The sequence below is a fragment of the Wasmannia auropunctata genome, unplaced genomic scaffold (assembly GCF_000956235.1).
Source record: "Wasmannia auropunctata unplaced genomic scaffold, wasmannia.A_1.0 LD336083.1, whole genome shotgun sequence".
Taxonomy (NCBI): domain Eukaryota; kingdom Metazoa; phylum Arthropoda; class Insecta; order Hymenoptera; family Formicidae; genus Wasmannia; species Wasmannia auropunctata.
In genome coordinates, this window is record NW_012026807.1 from 1555302 (window position 1) to 1576333 (window position 21032).

A 21032-nucleotide genomic window follows, 5' to 3' on the forward strand; every position below is an offset into this window, starting at 1 on the left:
CAATTCGGTGATCCAGCGCTTGATTCAGAGTTTAAGGTTTGAATCTGAGAATCGTTCGAGCGTTAAAACAATCCGGATTCAAATTCACATTCTAATTTTATATCTCATCGCGTACTTATAGGATACTCATAAAATTTTACTCATATTACAAAAGAGGACGGTGTAAATAATAAATTCAACATATTTGTTCACTCTGTATATAAAGAATCGCATATTTTATTTCGCGCTTAAAACAATCTATTTATATTTACATAGTGCATATGTAAATATAATAATATTTATATAGACAAAAAATATAAAAATAGATTTTCACAAAGTGCCTAATATTATTACAATGTTATCACTAGTAAAACGGTTCGGACACAAAAACGCAGAAGTATTTTAATGTCTCCATCGATTATTACTTTTTAAAACAGGGGGTGCCATAAGAAGGCTCAGACAAGTTGGACTCCGTCGAGCGGTGTAATTAGCGGATTTCCGTTAAAAATCTTTCGTGGCTATAGGAGCGGAAAAGCTGCTCGTGGAGAACCCGTCTGTCTTTCGCCCCAGCCGATGTTCCTCGATCACGAAGCAAAACGGAAATGCATTATTGTCTGCCTTTTCTCGCTGCTTAGATGCAACACAGACGAGGGTCTCGGTCGCGCGACAATGCGCGCCGTGTTCCGGTGTGGAACACCGAGAGGACGTCCCTGCCTTCACGTTTTAATCCTTCGCGCTATCAATTCTCCTTCTCGAGAAGCCCGGGATTTCGCCAAGCGTGTAAATCATAAAACATTCATCAGGCTGGCGTGCCGTCACGCCGGCGAGGATGAGGTTTTGTTGTGCGGCAAAATGCACGCCGTTAGATCCTGTTCTCGCACTGATCCTTCGAACCAAGAGAGATAGAGAGAGAGAGAGAAATTTGCTTTTTGCTAGATCCTCTAACAATGATATATTAGATCCTGACGCGCTACTTAACAGATAAGTTCGCTTGAGAGATTTTAGTCCGAAAATTCGAATTGACAGCGTTTAAAGCAGTACCGTAATAATTAATAGTTGTAATTAATTAATATGTAATTATACCAAAATAAAATATCAGGAATAATTGCACTCGAAGGAGCAAGAGTATACAAGATTTACTCCTTACGTTTAAGTATAAGCTTACATAATAATCCTTGCAGATACATGTAATTATCGTCTGTCACTCGGTGTTATTCTACATACGAGCGTATAGTTAATGGCAATGGTCTCACAGAACTATGTCAAACAGGCAAGAGACAGTGTCAAATGCAATAATAAAACTTAAACTTTCACTCCGCGGTTCCACATCGGCGCACAGCTAACTAGAGGAAATGTACTTTTATCATTTCCGACGTACACATACTCACGCAAATGCACGCACGTGCACGCGTACACATGGCAAAAAAAATAATACTCCACTGCACTCGCTGTATATTTTTAGCCGCGAGCTCGCAGACAATGGAGGATGACAGGTGCTTTCAGGGAATTTAACGAGTACACGCCAGGAAAATTCCCACTGCGAATTAATGTCGCAGGGGCAGGGGAGGGAGAGAGAGAGAGAAAGAGGGAAAAAGAGGGAGTTTAATCGCGCAGGATTCCCGCGGGGTCCTACCAGGCGGCATGGGGGCCCTGGTACGCGGCTGTTTCACGGTCGTTCCCGCGCGCGCGAGGACTTGGACGAGGAAAAGGAGAAGGAGGCAGGCCTGACCGCCAGCAGCCATGACTGACAATGAGTCACGTAAGCTCCGTGAGTCACGGGTGCACGACGTACCACCTCTCGGGGGTCGAAGAATAGACGTCGTTAGATGGCACCGATCTGGGAGAGTGCTCGACGTGAGTGAGGCCGAGTGACGACGCGAGTGCCGTGAGGCCCCCCTATAGTGTATCCGCATAAAGGAGGCACTTTCGAAATATTTTAGTATTCCGTCGGAGATCGATTTTTAAAAAGATAAAGAAAAAATAGTGGAAATATATTTTGTTACAATAGTTCGTTCGCTCTAAAAAAAAAAAGGCCATCAAGATTAAGCTTGTTTCTTTTCAAAACTGAAGGAAATTCCAATTTAGATTGGAGTTCTCTCATGTCATTTGATTGTATATACTATCAATAAGACCCATAAGATTCTTACTGTCGTCATTCCTGTTCACTACTATTTCTTTGTAAAAAAAAGATCTTTAAAATTCGGAGTAATCAACCGGAGATTTTTTCCATTTACCGAAGAGTCGTCTGAAAAGTCCGAGTCTCCCATCGAAAAGCGGAGAGATGTAGCACCAGTAAAGAGCCTTATCGCGCACTTACGTACCCCTTATTCATCTCCTCAATTATTGACCGGCGATACGATACGTGAAAAATAGAACGCCTGGAGGATGAGTCATAAGAACGCAAGGGATTTCCAGTTCTTAAGTGTTGAGCATAACTTTTTCTTGCACGTAAATCGAAAATAAAGATACACAACAATATAACATCGCAGATAAAGTCGCCGAAGGATCGCTACTCATTTCTCTCTTATTTCTCTCTTTGCTTCAGTAATCTCTGCGGATTTATTCTCGTGCGAAGTGGGTGATAAAGATGATGCTTTAATATCTATTAAAGTGTTGAAAGTGTTGCGTACGTCAATGTTTTTCTCATAAAGATAGAAATATTATATATCTCGACGCGTATACAATCATGATTTATATTGCAGAAGAGAGGAATTTTTCTTTCGCGGGAATTAATTCTTTTTAAGAGCTTAATTAAATATCGTTTAAATATCTACAAATAAAATCTTAATTAAATATCTACAAACAGTAACACGCGCCCAAATGGAACAGAGAAGTTCGCGTATTACGAGACCCCAGGGCGCCGTCCCTTCCTATAGATTAAGATATTGGTAGCCGAAATATGAATACGATAGTCCTGGAGGGTTTCGTATAAAATATACTGTTCGTTCTCCGTTCGCCTCCTCACGCTTCCCGTGAATTACGTATCTCCGTTGGAGCGGCAAATCGCTTTACTTCTCTCTTTGCTCGCGCCGCGCCGCGCCGGACTATTCGCGATTTCATTTTTCTCCTTATCCGCTCGATATAAGCGCGGGGAAAGCCGTAGAACGCGTTTTGAGATACTCCAAGGCCTCGTCCGGCAGTTAAATGGGATCGACTTCGCCTCCATTCGTTTTATATCCTTGCCAGTCTGCTTGCCTACCTGCCGCCATCGCCACGTACCGCCCAACGCGTTTTGCCAACGTATAGTCTTCATCCGTGAAACCAGACGCTCCCTTTGGCTTTGTCTTCCGCACAGGCACGTGGAAAAGTCGAGGAAAAATCTGAGAAACAATTGTGCTTGGGAACGATCCGCGCGGAATCCGAAACCGAGACTAAATCTCTTTTTTAACGCTTGTAATTCGATAGCAGTATTTAATCGTAAAATCTTTCAAAGTTAATTTAAACTTTACGCTTTATATGAAAAAAGTAAATTAAAAGACAAACATCCAGTTTTGCCTGATTTATATCTTTCATAAATTTAAATTATAAATTAAAGAAACTGTGAGGAAATTGTAAATTAAAAAGTACTGTGAAAAAATTGAAATAAATATGTTCAATAAATACTTTAATTATTCTTATTAAAAATAGTTTAAAAATATCTCAAGCATGTACCTACTATATTAATTTTCTCCACAATATCATGGTATTATAATAACTTTCTAAATTTCACATTACTGAATCACATTTATGTGCTATCTATAAAATTACTTATTCGAATTTTTTAACATTTTTTAATACGTGTTTTATTATTTTAAAATAATTAATATTTTGATATTATTAAAATAATATGTTAAAGAAAATTTACGGACACATTTCATCGGAAAGATAGACAGTTTATCATATAATTTGTTATAAAACTTCTTCTGCTTTTTGTTGAATAACTGAGAGCTCGTGGCACTTGACGTTTGAAACTCGCAGCGTTTCTAGGAGCGCATATTCCGAGAGAATTATAAACGACTGGATGGCCAACCTTCCAAGGGGATATTAAGGATTCAGAGAGTACCGCATGACTCGCCGCACGTTCAGGCATATAGATGTGAGGAGAAGCCATTATATTGCGCGTTACGATCTACTACCGGCGACCGATAGTTCTACATAGTATATATACGGAAGCCGGAATACTCCGAAATTTCGCTCCCCTAAGACACTAAAACTAAACCTATGAAGCTTGTTACGGGCTATCATCACCGGCTAGCATCGTTACACTTTACGTGTTAATCATAAAGCTTAATAAATTACCCGCAAATTACCGTGTAATGAGACACAGGGAGCGGTCCAGATCTAACGAGGTATAGGCGTACCGTGCGGCAAACAGAATCGCCTAAATTTCTCAATGAAACGGAACGTAATTTAGAGCCACTCAGAGTCTAAGATGATTTTTTTTTGATTAATTGATTTGTAACTAAATCTAATTGTCAAAATTCTGATAAAAATTACCTCCAGCTGAACGACGAATGTTGCATTACTTTTTGATGATTTACAGTAAATCATCAAAAAGTAATGCAACATGCGTCGTTCAGCTGAATAAGCAAAAAAGCTATTAGAGCTACCTCCTACATTCTTTCTAATAATGCAACTTCAAGTTTCAAGGCTATAACACCATATGACGGCAAAAAAAAATTGTAAAACATCATATATAAAATATTATAATTCTCTACATATTCTTTTTACTCACAATTGCACACAATCCGTGACTATTTCAATATTCACAAATAGGAATTCATAATAATTTCGCCGCTTAGAAATTCTCGATTATCGACAGACTTCCATTCCAGATTACTCGTACATACAAATCGAGCGCGCACGAATCGGTTCGAATAATCATTAATAATTTAAAGGTCTCCACGGTCGATAAGCCGTATTATCCCCCCGTCATTGCGGTCGAATGCTTAAGAATGGACTTTCACATACCGCGCCGATATCGACGGCCCCAGATCTAATCGCGGCAAAATCTTATGCGCAGGCATAAGCGGGCAGGCGTGCAAACGCGGCCAATGTCGAGAAGGTGTCGACATCGGCACTTTGCATTGCGTTGCAGCAAGCAGCACGCATGGTGTGACGGTGCGCCCGTGCAGACGCGTTAAATCGATCCCTTTACCCCAGACCTCGGGGTGTCACGATTAACTTCGCGACAGCGAGCAACGAGACACACGCGCGGGGAGAAAGGATGCAGGTAAAAAAGGGGAGAACGATCGAGGACGAAAGGAAAGTCTCGAGCAAGGACGGAATTAGCGCATAACGATAAGAAGCAAAACGTATAGATACGAAGCAGAAACCAAAGTGATGATCGCTTTAAGCGTTTTCTCCACCTGCACATGGAAAATTATCTTTAAACAAGGCCATTTTTAGGGAAATGACTAATTAAACGATTAAATTTAAAATTAAAAATAAAATACGCTTGTCTAAAATAGAAACTATAGAGAGAATAGAGGCTAATAAAACGAGCAAACAAGAGATGTTATAATATAATCATGTAATTTAATTTGAGAATGTTAAAGCGAGACGTTTTGGCTTTACTAAATTTGTTTCAATCGCAAATGCAATTAATAATATATTAAATTACTTTTAAACGGAATACACGTGACGTTTGTTACCAAGTGTGAATTCACAGTATCTAATATTTACACTTGTCTAATGCGGTTCTTTAATTTTTTTAGAGATAAACAATTTAATTTGGCATTAAATTTAATTAAATTTAATTAATTTAATAAAATATTTTAATATTTTAATATTAAAATATTAAAATATCAATTAATATAATTATAATATTGATAAAGCTGCTGTTGTGCCAACGAAAACACTTTGCTTAAGGCTTCAGAGATTCTAACTACGTGACTGTGATGAAAGGCTCAAAAGGGCACGCGGGGCAATTTCAACGACGCGGGGGTGGCGCGAGATCTACAACGTGGGGTAAACGTCTCTCTCTTCCATCGGGCCGTGCTAATGCTTCGAATCTGCTCGGTCTTCCGGCCAACGCGCCGACAAAGCTTTGATGCCCTCGTACAGTCGGAAAAAAGTTCGAGGAGGAGACGGAGGTGACATCACGGAAGGGAACCGTCGACACCGGAAAGGGATGCAAGCAAATAAAATTCCAAGAAATAATTATAAGCTATCGATAGATTCAATTTATTCGACTGTGTTATCAAAAGCCATTTATCATTCGACAGTATAAAAGAGAGAGAGAGAGAAAGAAAGAGAGAAAGAGAGAATAAACCTTTTATCGTCCCTGCATCCTTTCCTAGACATTTATTTAAATAAATATGCAGATCCATGGAAATAGGGTGCGAACGAAAAAAAAAACGGCGGCATTACATGGCGTTAAATTCCCTGGCACGTGAAAATTACGTATAGTAGAGCACACACGTTTCGACGATGTATTGTTCGTAATTCCGCGAGCGTAATAAAATTGATCCCGCGCGTTCGCATCTTAATAAAAGACCCGGCGGGACGCAAGTCCGTCGACACGATATCCGTGTTCGCGTCGTAACACTTCGTCGTCGCGAGTTTTTCAATGCACATGCGACCGCACGTGCGACGGAGCCCCGCATAATGTTCTACCCGTGCGTGCGGTTGACGCCGAGCCGAGCGGGGAGGCTCTCCTCTCACGCGCGAGAATGCATTTCGCGCGTCGCATTTCGCGCGACCGACGGCGCGACACGGTTGCTACACGTTTTTCGCGTTTCCGCCCGTCGGATCGGATTTTCCATATGCGTCACCGAGAGAGGGTGGGGGGAAGGAATATCGTAAGGACGAATACGTACGCGGGCGCGAGGGCGCACGGAAAACTCATGTCGAGGGAGGGATCGATCGATGCGCTCACCGCCGGTTCGCCCGGAAACTCCGTCCAGAAATAAGCCGGAGAGGGAAGACGACGATGGGGCGGTGCGGTGACGACGGCGATGGTTTCAATGATAACTCATGCGAGGATTCGATCGTCAAGGACGTTGGTTTATTTTTTTATTTCAGAATCTAACGTAGGCCTCCACATTCCCTCGATTCACTTCCGAAACAGGGGGGGGGGGATTAATTATTTAAACAATTATTAATCTTAATCGACCGTGGAATGTATCAAACAATTAAGATGAGAAAAGGCCAATGCGATCAAAGTGGATCTTGGTGCTTATTCACATATAATATTTTATATAATATTATTAGATGTGAATCTTAATTATTTATTCATATAACGCGCTTTCGATATCGATTGAAACACTGCATTGTACCGGCGACTAAAGAGAATATGACACGAAATTCTCGAAATTGGAATAAATAATTCGGATTCCTTTTTAACCACTGAATCTACTTTGCATATTTTCATGCAAAATAATTATTAATTAGACAGTAAGATACGATAATTACCTCATAATTGCCTGCATTTTTATAATTTATGGTTCGACAGCTGCGGCGACAATTATCACTGTTATTGCTAACACATTATTATCATATATTTTATTATTACTTCATTATTTTGCATATATTAATATATGTTGTATTTGAATTAACTTTATTTGTAATCTTGAGTTTAATTTTATTATCCGCAATTAGCATTATCTTGAAAAATATGCGTGTTACAAATGACTGTAGTCCTCTCCTTCCTCTCCTCTTTTTCAGTCTCCTTTAATGATTTTCAAAATTATATCAAACTTGATACAAACTTCTTCTCCGAAATAAACTCGTTGAATTTCCATTACACATTTCTCTAGCTCCTATGTTGCACTTCATATATAACTGTGCCCCAATTGTATATTATTTATATCTTACGTACATACAGTACATTATATATTACTAGCAGTCGCAAACTCTTTCCCAAGCATCCTCAGCATTACATCTCGAGTTTGAAATAAATATTTTCTTCCACTCCAAGTCACTCGAATTTCTCGCGCTGCACTTTGCCCCCTCCCTTATCGCCGCACTTCGTGATTGCACGTAATAGCTGTACATTACATACGTGGCGTATTTCGTCGCGAAATTATTACGCGCCGTTCCGAGACGAAATGGCCATCGTAATTTCTCCCTCCGCGGATTATAGCGCGTTCGTCCGAACGGCCCGCGTCGTGGATCAAATCGGCGACTTTCAGGTTTCTGGAGCACTTGGACGCACCGTTTTAAAGGTCGGCGCCCTGTTCTCCCCCCTGGCGCGACTAGCTTACACGCTCGTCGTCGCTCGATATCCCGAAGCTTGTTGTTAGGTCGAGCTTCGGGAGGAGAACTTCCCGGCGAGCGGGTATAACTGCACCGGGCAATCCACTCGCCCGTCACGGTAAGACGGACGGCTCTTGTTAGGGACGAATTGACGAAAATTATGCAATTGGTATCGCAACGAGAGAATGCGCCTTTCTTCGCCGAAGGGTCTCGTCTCTGTGGACTCTCGAATAATTTAGACTTATGAAAGATATCGCAGACGTAATTCCGAATTATAAATACGATCTCAGTTTCAAGCGAAATTGTTTAGACGTCAACAACTTTTTAAATGCGCTATTAAAATTATTATTTTCTCGCGAACATTAAGCTCGAGGAGCAAAAATGCAGAATAAAATCGCATTTCTCGTTCAATTCCAAATGAACTTTTAATAGGGCTTAACAAAGTTTAACTGCAGACTTTTAATTGAAGTTTAAGTTACTGAGCTTTAAATTCTTTGGAGCGGAATGTATTGTAACATATTCTTCTTGTCTTACAACAGAATAGATTTATGTGCTAATGCTAAATAGTACAGAATATGTATATATGATATTCTTTTAATATATAGTATATCATTATCTTACTTATGAAAAGAGAGAAATCTTCTTTGTATCGATTTATATATTATTAAATAAAAATTAACTTACTAGGAAAATAAATTTTTTGACAAATTATTGAATCTTGTATGCAAAGATCATTGTGTAAAGTGAAAATTTTATTAGTCTTCAAAGGGTTAGCATAAAAAATTAAAAGTTCGCGGATACTCCCGGTCGCTTTTCGCCGAGAAGAAAGTCCACGTCAGATCAGTTAAAGAACGGGTCTATAAATCTCGTGTCAACGATTTTCGAATATCTGCCATGTATATCTTTCATTCTCACTCTCGGCTACACGCGATCGTCATTTGTGCCTGACCCTATATTCTCAACGATGCCATGTGAAAGACTCGCGGGTAAAGCGGGCACTCCGAGCCAACGACCGAACTATTGATAGTACTACCAATGTGGCCTTTGAGAGACTCGTCTAGGCTACGCTTTCTTTTCCAGGCGAGTCTATTCGACTTTCGGCGTGGGCACGAATAAAGCGCCTACACGGCGGCGTCTTGATCGCCGGGGATTCTCCAGTTTAGCACGAGAATTCCGATTAATTGGAGCTTGATGCAAAAAAAAAATCGCGCTTTATACCTTACTGACAGATGCATAATACCCGTGTCGGTATCGTCCATTCGCGTCGGATCGACCTAGCCGTGATGCAATGCAGCTAACGGCTAACGAGCTGCGAGAGACGTTTCTATGGGACTATACGCTTTGTAATACCGAGACAGAACAACAAGATCTCGTATTTCAAGAATAGGTCTATTAATTATATTTGTGAGAGATCTCTCGAACTTAGGAAAAGACGTATATTACTTACTTAGTGAAATGCCTTTGAAGGAACTTTATTTGAAACTTTATATTTTAGAAAGTTACTATTATATTTTGTGCATGTGTATGAAAGAGAGAGAAAAGAGAAAATAACCTGCTCTAAAAATAAAAATTATAAATTAAAATAAGCTTGTGCGTTCAGATTTATATGTAATTTTTATTTGAGATTTATCTATAATAATACAGAATTGACATATATTTGTAAATAGTATTTGTAAAAAAATATTTTTAAAGTTTTTAAAACACATTTTATAAATAAATTAAAAGCGGCGACTGTTGTGACACACTCAGTGTGCTTGTAATATATTGCACGGTTTTTTTTTGTAATATCGGAAAGAGGCGTACGTATGTCTCAATATATATGGAAAATCGATTTTCTAAATTATCTGAATACGGAAATTTATTGATAATTCCGATGAGAGAGAAGCATGAAATTGCCTCTGGTATGTTGCCCCGCCGCCGGTTGGGACGTAAATTACGCTCAGCCTGACCATTCCCGAGCTAAGTATGTCTGGCACATAGCGATTAAACGTATTTAAGGCTACAAGTAATAATAAATTATAATTGAAAATTAAAACTTGGAAAGGAAGGTGAAAAAACTTTGCAACATATAAAAATTAACTTTAAGAGGTGTCAGAAACTGTTAATTCGTGTATTATTAATTAATAACCAGTGTTAAGCATGCATGTTATTATCAATTATTAATTGACGTCAATTATTCGGGGATATTACTAATGAGCGTGTCAATCGTGTGTGGAAAATTCGATTAAAAATGCAAGGATTGCAAGGGGACTCCATTGAGAAAGCAAAGGATCTAATCACCGTCAATAAACATTGTCATGACAACTGGAGGACTGAACGCGACAAGAGCGCGCGTTGTTTAAACCGCGAACTCAATTACCGAAAATGCACCGACGGGGCCTACCGAAACGAGTTGTGTGTACGCGTTTCGGTGTAATTACGCTCCCCAATATTGTATTCTTGGTCGCATTAGCAGCAGTGATTTTTGATAGGGAATGTGCCGCGCACACAAGAGAAACACGCGATCGATAGTTGCAATATGGTTGCTGTGTGTATACATATACCTACATCACGCGATATACCGGTTTAACACCGAGCCAAACTTCTCAATTAATGTTAAAAGATGAAGCATAATTTATTTGTTTCCGTGCGCAAAATTAATATTAACTTCAGACTATCGCGCGACACAGGAAACGGAATTGTCGTTGCGTATTTCCGCGAGTGCCGTGTCTCGGAGGCATTAAAATTACACGATAAATTCGGCGAAATGAGCACAGCTATGTAATTTTGCAGACAATTAACAGTATTTTCTGGGAAACGGCTACGTTTTGTACTACGAGGTGACTTCAAAGCAAATGATGAATGTCTACTGTATCGTATAAACACGAAGCAAATCCAAATGTAATTAGAGAGTTGTTAATATACGAAATTCCGATGTTTTTGCAAAACGAATGTGCGTTCAACAGAGTATTAGAATGACATATTGATTTCTGAACGGTTGCTGTGTGGCCGTTGTCATACCGGTGTATATAATGAATAATTTATCAATGCATAATCCTATTTAATTCTACTTAAATCATGAAAATCGTAGCCACATAAAAATAAAATAAAAGGCATATAAAATAATAAAATATATATGGAAATATACATATATGTGCCTATGTATAAGGACAATTAACATATATAAAAAATATAATAAAATATTTCAAATAGTTACTGTACCATTTTAAAAAAAATAATACAAATTTTCAATATAAAAATTTATAACACCACATGCATTGTAGATAAATCAATTCAATATTATCAGATACAAAAATAATAACAGTAATTATACAAAAATAATGATTTTAATATATTTTTTGCAGCAATTCTCAGCACGTTAGCATGAGATATTAGCATATCTCAGAAAAATAATATGTCAGCTTTAAATGTTACACGTGATATTACATGGAATATTCATGTTAGCATGTAAAGGCTTCATCTAGTACATCTCGTTTGAGACGTTTTAATACTACAGCAATCAGCAGAAGGGCGCACCGAGTCGCGACGGGTCGCTCGCGTCTTGTTTACCGATAGTTCGACAGGAAGTTGAAGCGGCGCATACTTTACTACTTTAGCAGTGCAAAAGGATCGCAAGAGAGTCTTCAACAGATGTGTCGATAGATCCGCGTGTTCATAACCGCGAGTGAGCGTACAAACGAGCGAGCGAGCGAGCTTCCTCGTTGCCGCACGAGAGACGACGATCCGGAGCTACGGCCCTGGAAAATTGCTCCGCTTCGGCCGAGAGAGAGAGAGAGAGAGAGAGAGAGAGAGAGAGAGAGAAAGCGACAGAAACGTAAAGGGTGGTTACCGTGTGCCGCTGCCGGTGTCTATTAATGTCGCGGGCCTATTTCCGGATATATCTCGTGGTTGCCGTGCGAAAATTTACCTCCCTCTTGCGCGGAACGGAAATCGATCGATACCGCGCGCTCGCGGCGCGCGGTCGAACGGGGTGAGATGGAGCGGGAACGTGAACGAGTGCCGCGTCGATTCCGTAATGAAAAAGAAGAAACAAGGGACGAGGAGGACCAGACGAGAGCGTAGACTCTCGCAAGAGATCATTTGGACAAGCTTGCTATTTCCGTGGCGCGTTCAGGGCCGAAGCAACTATACACATCATCTTAATTCCCAATTTTAATAAATAACGTATTACTTAATTTAAAATTATTTATAGCTCGAAGTATCATACTTTTGTCGTGCATTTAAAGGTACAATTTTTATTTTGGATTTCATTATCAGTTAAATACTCATTTTCTGGTTACATTTCGCATTGCATTATAAGTAACGAAGAAAAAGTAGGTCAACAATTATCTGCGCAATATCTAAATTATAAATTAAGGATATTAAAATAATAGTTTTAATAAAGAACATTATAACTTATTTTTAATTTAACTTTGTTTACATTGATTTACAACATAACAATAAACGTTTTACGTGAAGCATCTCTTCATGATGTATAAAAATGTAAAATTTGCATAATGAATTAGCTGGAAAAAAGACGTTCTTTTATTCACAGGGCTTTCAGTCATCTTGTCAGTTTTAATTTTTGTTTCATCTATATTTTTACGTTCAGCTTCCATTTCGTTTGTCGTCAATTAATTTTGGCGCGGTCTAGAGATATTGTATTACTCGTACATTTATAAACGCGCGGTATTTTACATGTATTTTATTGCGAGCGATACATTTTATAAGGTAGAACACATGAACAGATTAATACAGTCTGCATCGATGTGCAATCGATGAAAGACGCGATTTCCGGCATCGTGTAGCACTGGATAAACGCTCGTACTCTCCGGGAGCTCAGGGTACACACGAACGTGCGCGCGGTATATCGGATAAACGAACAAATTGCTCGATTGCAAGTCGCGGCACGGCCGGCCGATCGATGCCGCTGTGGAGATTTCACAGTTACAGGATGCATCGCGAGCAAGATATCAGTTTTATCCCGCCGCAATCGCGAGATAGGTATATATGCATTGTGAAACGCGATATTGCATTAAATAATCAAAAGACATTCCTGAGATAGCGTGTGCGGTGGAGGGATATTTATGAGAATTGTTTGTGATAAATTTCAGTTATTTGTAATGGTCTGCATTTCACAATGCACATATGTATATGTACGTATTGTATATATATATGTATACATATATATGCGAGTTGAAACGTGTATCAGGAAGACATTCTGAATTCAGTCGACTGGCGCAATCCAACTTTGTTGAGCACGTATGAATTTTGATTAAGTCCTGCATGTTTTACATAGAAAACTGCGCCATCTGTTAATCTATATAATTAAAGAGAGATTGACGCTTAAAGAGATTGCAGTTAAAAGATAGGAGATTTGAAGGAGATTATATTCACGCGTGAAAACAAGTGAACACACGCTTGAAAGGTGATTATTATACGCGAGAAAGAATCAGAGACCGAGCCTCCTCGCACGAGAGCGAGGGACAAGAATGCATGACGTAAAACTATGAAGAAAACAACGCGAGATAATTTTTTTATCATCGCAAAAGGGAGCGTTGTTGCGTAGTCGAGAATGCACGGGAGGGGGGCGGAGGAGGAGGCGGGGGACTGGCGGGCGGGGGGTCAACGCAGGAAAAGGAAGGAGAGAGGATCGGTGGTATATATATTTTTAAGCGATCGCAGCTGCGGTTTGCGCCAAGATTAGATAATACGTTGCTGCGTCTCGTGTTCCGACAAAATCCCGTGTGCATCCTGCTTCGATGAACATATATCTCCCCGCGAGAACAACGCCTCTCTACGTAGAGAAGAGGTAGAGAGAGAGAGAGAGAGAGAGAGAGAGAAAGAGAGATCTGATATGGGGGTAAACTGTAATCTTAGATACCAGCACATGTTTATCGGTAAATAACATATATAATAAGGGACCGCGTTTTTAAAGACCGATAGCTCTTGCTTCCTAATAAGACAGTTCCAACTTATACCAATCGCGAAATGTGTCTTATGTGAAATATAACAAAAAAAGATATTTTATCGTACTTTGTTAATCGATCATCCATTAATTAAGTTAACCTTAGAACTTGTTAAAATATTATAAGCTAACAAGCGGAGACAGACTTGTTGCGTATCCGCGTATCATATCATCGCCGCGTGTCAATTCTTTGCATACCAATGTATTACAATTTTGATACGCAACGGTGTAACGTTCCGTCTGCACTGACACGCAACGATGATACGATACGCAACAAGTCTGTATCCTCCTTTGTGATTAAGGCAGGTCTTAAACACATGGCAAGAGAAGTTCTTAATTAATGCGCTGACGTCTGACACGCTTTAACAGCATCAAGTATCTCAAGAGAACTTTTATAAAATGTGGAATTTCATGCAAATAAATTCAGTATTCTATAATTTTCAGCAAAGATCAAAAGATAATTATTTGTCGATGCAATAAAAAGAATTATGAAAGGCTCGGTAAAAACATAAAATGAACATACGTGATTGATGCAAATCGGTGAACAAGTGCCGGACGCGTTTTATTGACGAAGAAATTGCATACGTGCATCATCGAGAGCAATGAGAAGAAGTCGGGCGAGCGAACGTGGACGACGATGTCGAAAGATCATCTCTCGGTCGTCGTTAACCACGTGCTGCCTAGCCATCCATTTTTCTAATCAGCGGGGAACGAGGGGACTGAACAACAGCCCTCACCACGTGGCGCGCAGATGTGCCCCCGATGGGTCACAGTATTATTACCGGTTGTGCGATTGTATACGGCTTTTATGCGCACGCGAGCGTGCATATTAACCCTTAAAGTCCGTAAAGCTTTTTTTTGTCTGAAGCTTGATTAACAAGTGAATAATATTTATTTGTACTCGAACGATTTGTCAAATCATTTTCAGTCACGTAAAAGCGACACTTTATATCTATTACTTTGACACGCGAATTTAAACAAAATATATTTATAGAGACATAATTTTTTTTCTTTTAAGATTAAGATTAATTCTTTATGTAAATATATGCAGTAATTACTGCGTACACAAACAAGCGGCACGATTTGTTTGAAGAAATCGCGGTCGACTCCAATTCGAGGGCTGTTAACTCCGCGATGGATGAGTGACGAAATGGGACGCGACTGGGTGAAGTCGAAGTCGAGCCGCGGTGTCTCAGAAATCCGAAATGGAAAATCACGAGAGGGAAGGTAGATCGTTGTCTACGACGGCGTCTTGAGCCGTTTATTTCGGACGTGATATATGTGAGACGTTGGGAATTTCGAAAATAGATATATCGACATCGCAGAATGTACCCACGTTATTTATATATTTCTACCCCTGTTTTTTGAAATGCGACTTACATATTTTATTCTCGTATATTTTACTTCAAACAATGTTGGAGACATGTAGGTTTAACAAATCCAAGGCAGCCCGTCGTTATTTCTAAATTTTTGTAAAGATATAATAACTTAGAAATAACGACGGGCTGCTACGAAAAGATTAAATCTCTTTCTCTCTTTAAAATCTATAATTTTTTGTTAGAGTTTGCTCATATTATATATACTTTGTTTAAATTTTGTCTGTCTCTCATTTGTAAGAAAACACGTTAATTTGAAGACTGAAATGAATTAAAACAAAAAGATATTAGATTTTATTATTATATATTGTGGTATTCAAAATATATACCAAGAAGCGCAAAGAGAAATTTATGTTTTTAAATTGCATCCTTTTCCAGTTCTAGTTCAGTTAAATTACGTTTCCCCCCTATAATGAATCTAATTATATTAACACCAACTTGAGAATGGAGATTACGAAGGTTGAAACACATAATTCTGTTATATACCCAACGTACATACAACCCATGTCACACAATATGAAACGGCGAGAGCCTTTCGGATCGGAGTATTAACGTAAGAAGTTTTCCCAAACTACCAAAAAAGAGGAAAAAACCGATTAGTACACTATCTTACGTCATTTGTCTTCTCTCGTCGTACACGCTTTTGATACACTCGAGGAGTATATCTCGTATCACCCGCGCTCTCTCAACGATGTCATCCGTACGGGGCAATGACTTACAGCGCGCGCGTTCCTTTGAAGTGTTTGCCTATGTTTTATTTATTCCTCGTCCCGCGCGTACCCTGGGCCGCATCTCGACCGAATTCCCGTTCTTTGTCGTCTCGTCCGCGCGCCCCGGGGGGGGGGGGCAGGAGTATACAAAAAGATCCCCCGGGTAATGCTTCCCACCTGAATAATGCCGGGCGAAGCAGCCTCTCCGACAGCGCCGGAGATATAACCAAGAAATATTTACTTCGTTGAAAATGACATAATTAACTACGCGCTATCATTGCCGACATTTTATTATCTCGCCTATATCCATTTGTTCAGACAGCTACAAGCAAAGCTAGTACGTCTATATCTTTCTGCCTTTGATAGCGTCATATCGAATAAGATTCACATTTGACTTGAATTTCTACAGAGAGTTCTGCAGACGACGTTGATGCGTGTCTTCCGTATGCGTAATGTATATCACGGTGATGTCATTAACTCTGATTATCCATATAGAATCAACCAATTGACGTCTGACCTACAATCTCGTAATTCACTCAGCGCATTTCAGCTCGATTTAATCCTGAACCAATGATGTGGAAGAAATCGACAATTGGTGATGGAAGGTCTCTTAGACTTTATTTCTCTTTTATTTCAAATTGTAGTTTTATTTAAATTGTAGTACTTTTAAATTAAAATCATATTGATTGCTTTTATTAATTATCTAACAATACAAAGTAGAAAAAATATGTTGAAATTAATATCTCTGCAGATTATTTATACATTTTGTACACAAATAAAAAGTAAAATTCAATTTTTGTGAAATAAAAGAGACTCCGTATATTATCTTTATTCCCTCTATCTTTTTAATACTTTTAAGTAGTATATCTATATATAATCTTCGGAAGAAGTTGAAAGATTAATTATTTATTCAAGGAGCTGCGCAGAAAATTATTTCATGGAAAAATTGTTTCGTTTGGAGTGATGGTCCCTTCAACGGCTAGTTATTTGAGGAAAGGTGAAGAAAGAAAAAGGGCACGAATCGTCGAATAAAAGATTGCCAGCTGACTCGCGTCTGTCGCTGAAATCACCGCCTAGCCGACGAAGAAATTATTGGCCACGCGGCCGATAAAATTGAGCCGCTCTTTCCCCCTTGCTTTTTTTTCACGCTCGAGTGCGTCGATCCATCCATGGCAAGACCGGATATCGATCCTTGATTCTCGTGTTCCGGGCACTTTTTCAACGTCTTCTGTATAACTTGCGAGTCTTAAAGATGAGTACTACTGCATTTAAGTTGATACGCACAGAATATAAAAAAGAAAATGTTACTTAATTCAGTAATTACCATTGAAAGAGTCTCGGTTGCTAACGTCCTAGAACTATCAGCTATTGTAAAGTCTAATTTCACAGTCTGTTTGGAAATTTATCTTTTATATGCGGCAGACTTGAAAGTAGCGTAATTTTAAAAAGTTCAAATTTTGCCACAGAAAATACGTGGAAATCTCTTCGTTTATTCCTGACACCGTAAATCCGATAGCTGTTATAAAATATGCATTTTGATATTTATTTGAGGATTTTGCATTTAAAATAAAAACTCACTAAAAATTACAACGATTTTCATATTTTACAAAGCACATCTATAGAATATACATAAATAAATACAATGCACATGTCCATTATATTTTTCGTTTATTATCACGTTCGATGTACCTTAGCGCCAATTATTTAGGAATTTATTCCTATAATAATTATTTAATATTTTAAATGTCAGTTTGGGCCAAGCAATTTTCGTAAAAGTAGACGAAATCTTATCCCGAACTTTACTCTCGTGAAAACTTTAGAGACTCTCCTATATCGCGACGACGACGACGACCTTTCTTAAGTGAGATGTACCTCACCTCGAATCAACGTCTAAGCGCCGATACTAGGTCATCGCGGCACGGTTCGATGAACGCGATGTTCACATAAGGCCGGTTTCTTAAGCTCGTGAAGAGCGCCTAAGCGCACTGAATACCGATGAGCCCTTCGCATTGTCAAGTGACGTTCCAGTTCCGCTTACGCATTTTTCACCCGTATACGACGAGGGAAAAAAAGAGACGGAGAAAGGAGACGACAGAAACATTTCACGTGCCATACGTGTTGCGTAGCCGACTCGCTCGATCAATAAATGAATCGTTCGACCCAAGAGAAATCGATAATTTATGAACTTGCTTCAGGTACAATTTCACATTTTGTATAATTTACGTACTTTTTTATGGCCATATTATAAAGTTATTTTATTTTACTAGCACAGCGGAAAAACGTTTAGCGTTGCAAAACGATGCTTGAGAGACGTTTGCAAAGGAAGAGCTAGGCTAATTGTAAGTGCATAATTTGTGAAATAACGCAGCTCAAAACAGGAACAAATTCATAAATAACAAATCTTGAAGTAAAAAGATCTCCGCTAAGGCGGAAAAGGTACGGGACTCATAAATTATGAACTTAAGAGATCGTCGTATCCAACAAGTCTCGCTCTCAAGAGCTAACTTTAACTAAATTCGTCTCTTCTGACTATATTAAAGATACAGGCTACCTACAATCTAAAAAGGGACAGCGCGAATTAACTCAAGCCCGGCTTACTTCATTCAGCTGCCGGGGATGTGCAACCAAACTCTCATTCTGCTCTTAATCCAGAACGCATCGCAAACACTGTACCGCAGGTATACCCGCGCGCTGCGCCGTGTTTCAATGCTACGTCATTAACAGTTGGAAAGTGGTCCCATCGTTGTGTACCCCCTTTGTTCGCTACCGTGATTAAACTTCGTCCCGGCGTTACTTTTACACGCCGTTGTCGTTACGCTCTCGCTCTCGATTGTCGCGTGCAAGCGCTGGAGGTTCACAAATTCCGGGCCTTACGCTCGCCCGATTACAATCAAGAATATATGTTCGCGCGAAAGGATTAAGTGTTCTGGAATTGAAAGCTCAGAGCAAAACACGGCTATATGACTCCTTTCGCTCTCTATTGTCATTATACAATTATATATTTTAAAGTAACTTTAAAATATTTTATAATAAAACAACTTTAAAACACTTTATATAATAAAATAACTTTAAAATACTTTATAAATCTAATAATATAATTCACGCGTACTTTAAGAAATTTTAATTTCGATCGTGATGCGCGTATTTATTTTTCTCTTACGCAATTTAGAAATTCCCAAAGCCAGTAATTGTAGCGTATATACATTTGAATCGTTCTTACGTAAAAATAGGAAGCTAAAGACAAGAACCGAATTCATTAAAACTTAATATTTTAAACTGATACTGAGGAAATCAAGATCATGTACACGATATCAATCCCCGAGGGTGCGTAACAGCAATTTGATAGCACCTCCCACCCCCGCCCTCACGACGGATCCCTGTGATCATTTCGCGTCCAATTATTTCGCAGAGGCAACGCGCGCCGTGCCTCGTTACGAGCTAAAATCGGGGAAACAACGAATAAGTGGCGCAGCGAGTGGAGGGAGCGAGAGAGACGGTATATACACGAGGCAATCTCTCTCCCCCTCATAATTCCAATCATTCGCCAGATTTATTCTCTCCGCGATGAGCGTGTCCGACGCACACCCGCCGACAACCGCGCCGCATTTTGCTTACAGGGCGATCCCACAGTTATCACAATAAATATTCAGAACGGACTTCTTATTTTCCAAGCTCAATTTTCGTTTTTTTTTTTTCGTTTTCATTCAAAAAGGATCGCATTAATGAGCACGTTCTATGTCATTATTCCAATACAATTAATTACGTGAAATTTTTCATCAAGGTGAAGATTAAATGTAGGAGCAAGTTCTAAATTAATGCAGGCCACAATAAGCTCAGGTTACTCGAATATATATATATATAAGGGTTAAATCTGATACGAGAATCCTTATAAGGATCTTTATCACGAGATGTAACACAGTTGACGTTAAAACCCTTTAGCTTACCAACATTAAGCATCTCGTTAACCAGAAATTGAAAACCCAATTCTCCGTTGGGATAAAGTCACCTCGAAGACAAATAAGCGGTAAAGTTTCGTGTATCACCCTCCCCCCCCCCCCATGTATCACGTCCCTACAATTTCAATTACAACAAATCCCTCAGTCTCGCTCGCTCGTTGACAAAACAACATTTCAATCTTTCCAATACTTTTCCGCAAGGATTTTCGTCTCAGATCCCGCGTCTCTCGAGAATCCACTCTCAAACGTCCGCGTGCGTTAACCGCGAATCATCACCGTTACCGCGTCGTCGTCTCCGTCACGCCGCGTCGCGCCGCGCCGCCTCGCCGTCTTTGTCGTGGGGTCGCACATTACCGACGACGAGATCGCCCACATAAAAGAGAGAGAGACTCTCGATAATTCAACGGAACAGGGCGAAAAAATCAATAGTACAACCACCCCGATGGTGGCGCGCGGACGTTGCCAGGAGGGACTTTGCGAGGGGAACCGGGGGCGGCGGCGCGGAGGGGTGGCCAAGAGAGTCCGGGGGCCCCCTAACTCACCCGGGGACGCGTGCATATATACGCGAGAGCGCTACGCTTTCTACCGCATATACTTAATGAACACACGGGCGGCAACGTATTTGCGCGCACACGGCGACTGACACCCGGCCTGCTTGCCCGCTTGCCTGCCTGCCTGCCTGGCGGCCGGCCGGCTGGCTAGCTGGCCGGCCAGCGAACAGCCGACTCGTCGTTTGTTTCCTTTTTCTGTTCCCTCTTTCTCTCGGGAGAGCGCAATAACCTTTCAGCCTCTGCTCTCACTTCGGAAGACGCACCAGGTCGCTCTTCAGAGAGAAAGAGAGATACTCTTCTCGGCCTAGCTGCCCCGCCGCGCGTCTTCCCCCCCC

The 21032-nt window shown here is 40.0% G+C and overlaps 1 protein-coding gene across 3 annotated transcripts in view; it reads right to left on the reverse strand.

The window, feature by feature from the left end:
* Positions 1 to 21032, reverse strand: part of LOC105448630 (tyrosine-protein kinase Src64B) — a 43699-nt gene that overhangs the window by 13520 nt on the left and 9147 nt on the right. Inside the window, exon 1 of one of the 3 annotated variants that reach the window (XM_011687312.1) lies at positions 1145 to 1501. The exons of the other annotated variants lie outside the window; for them this stretch is intronic. The gene's annotated coding sequence lies outside the window, so the exon portion shown is untranslated. Of the gene's footprint in view, positions 1 to 1144; positions 1502 to 21032 lie in introns of those variants that run through there. 3 annotated transcript variants of the gene reach the window in all.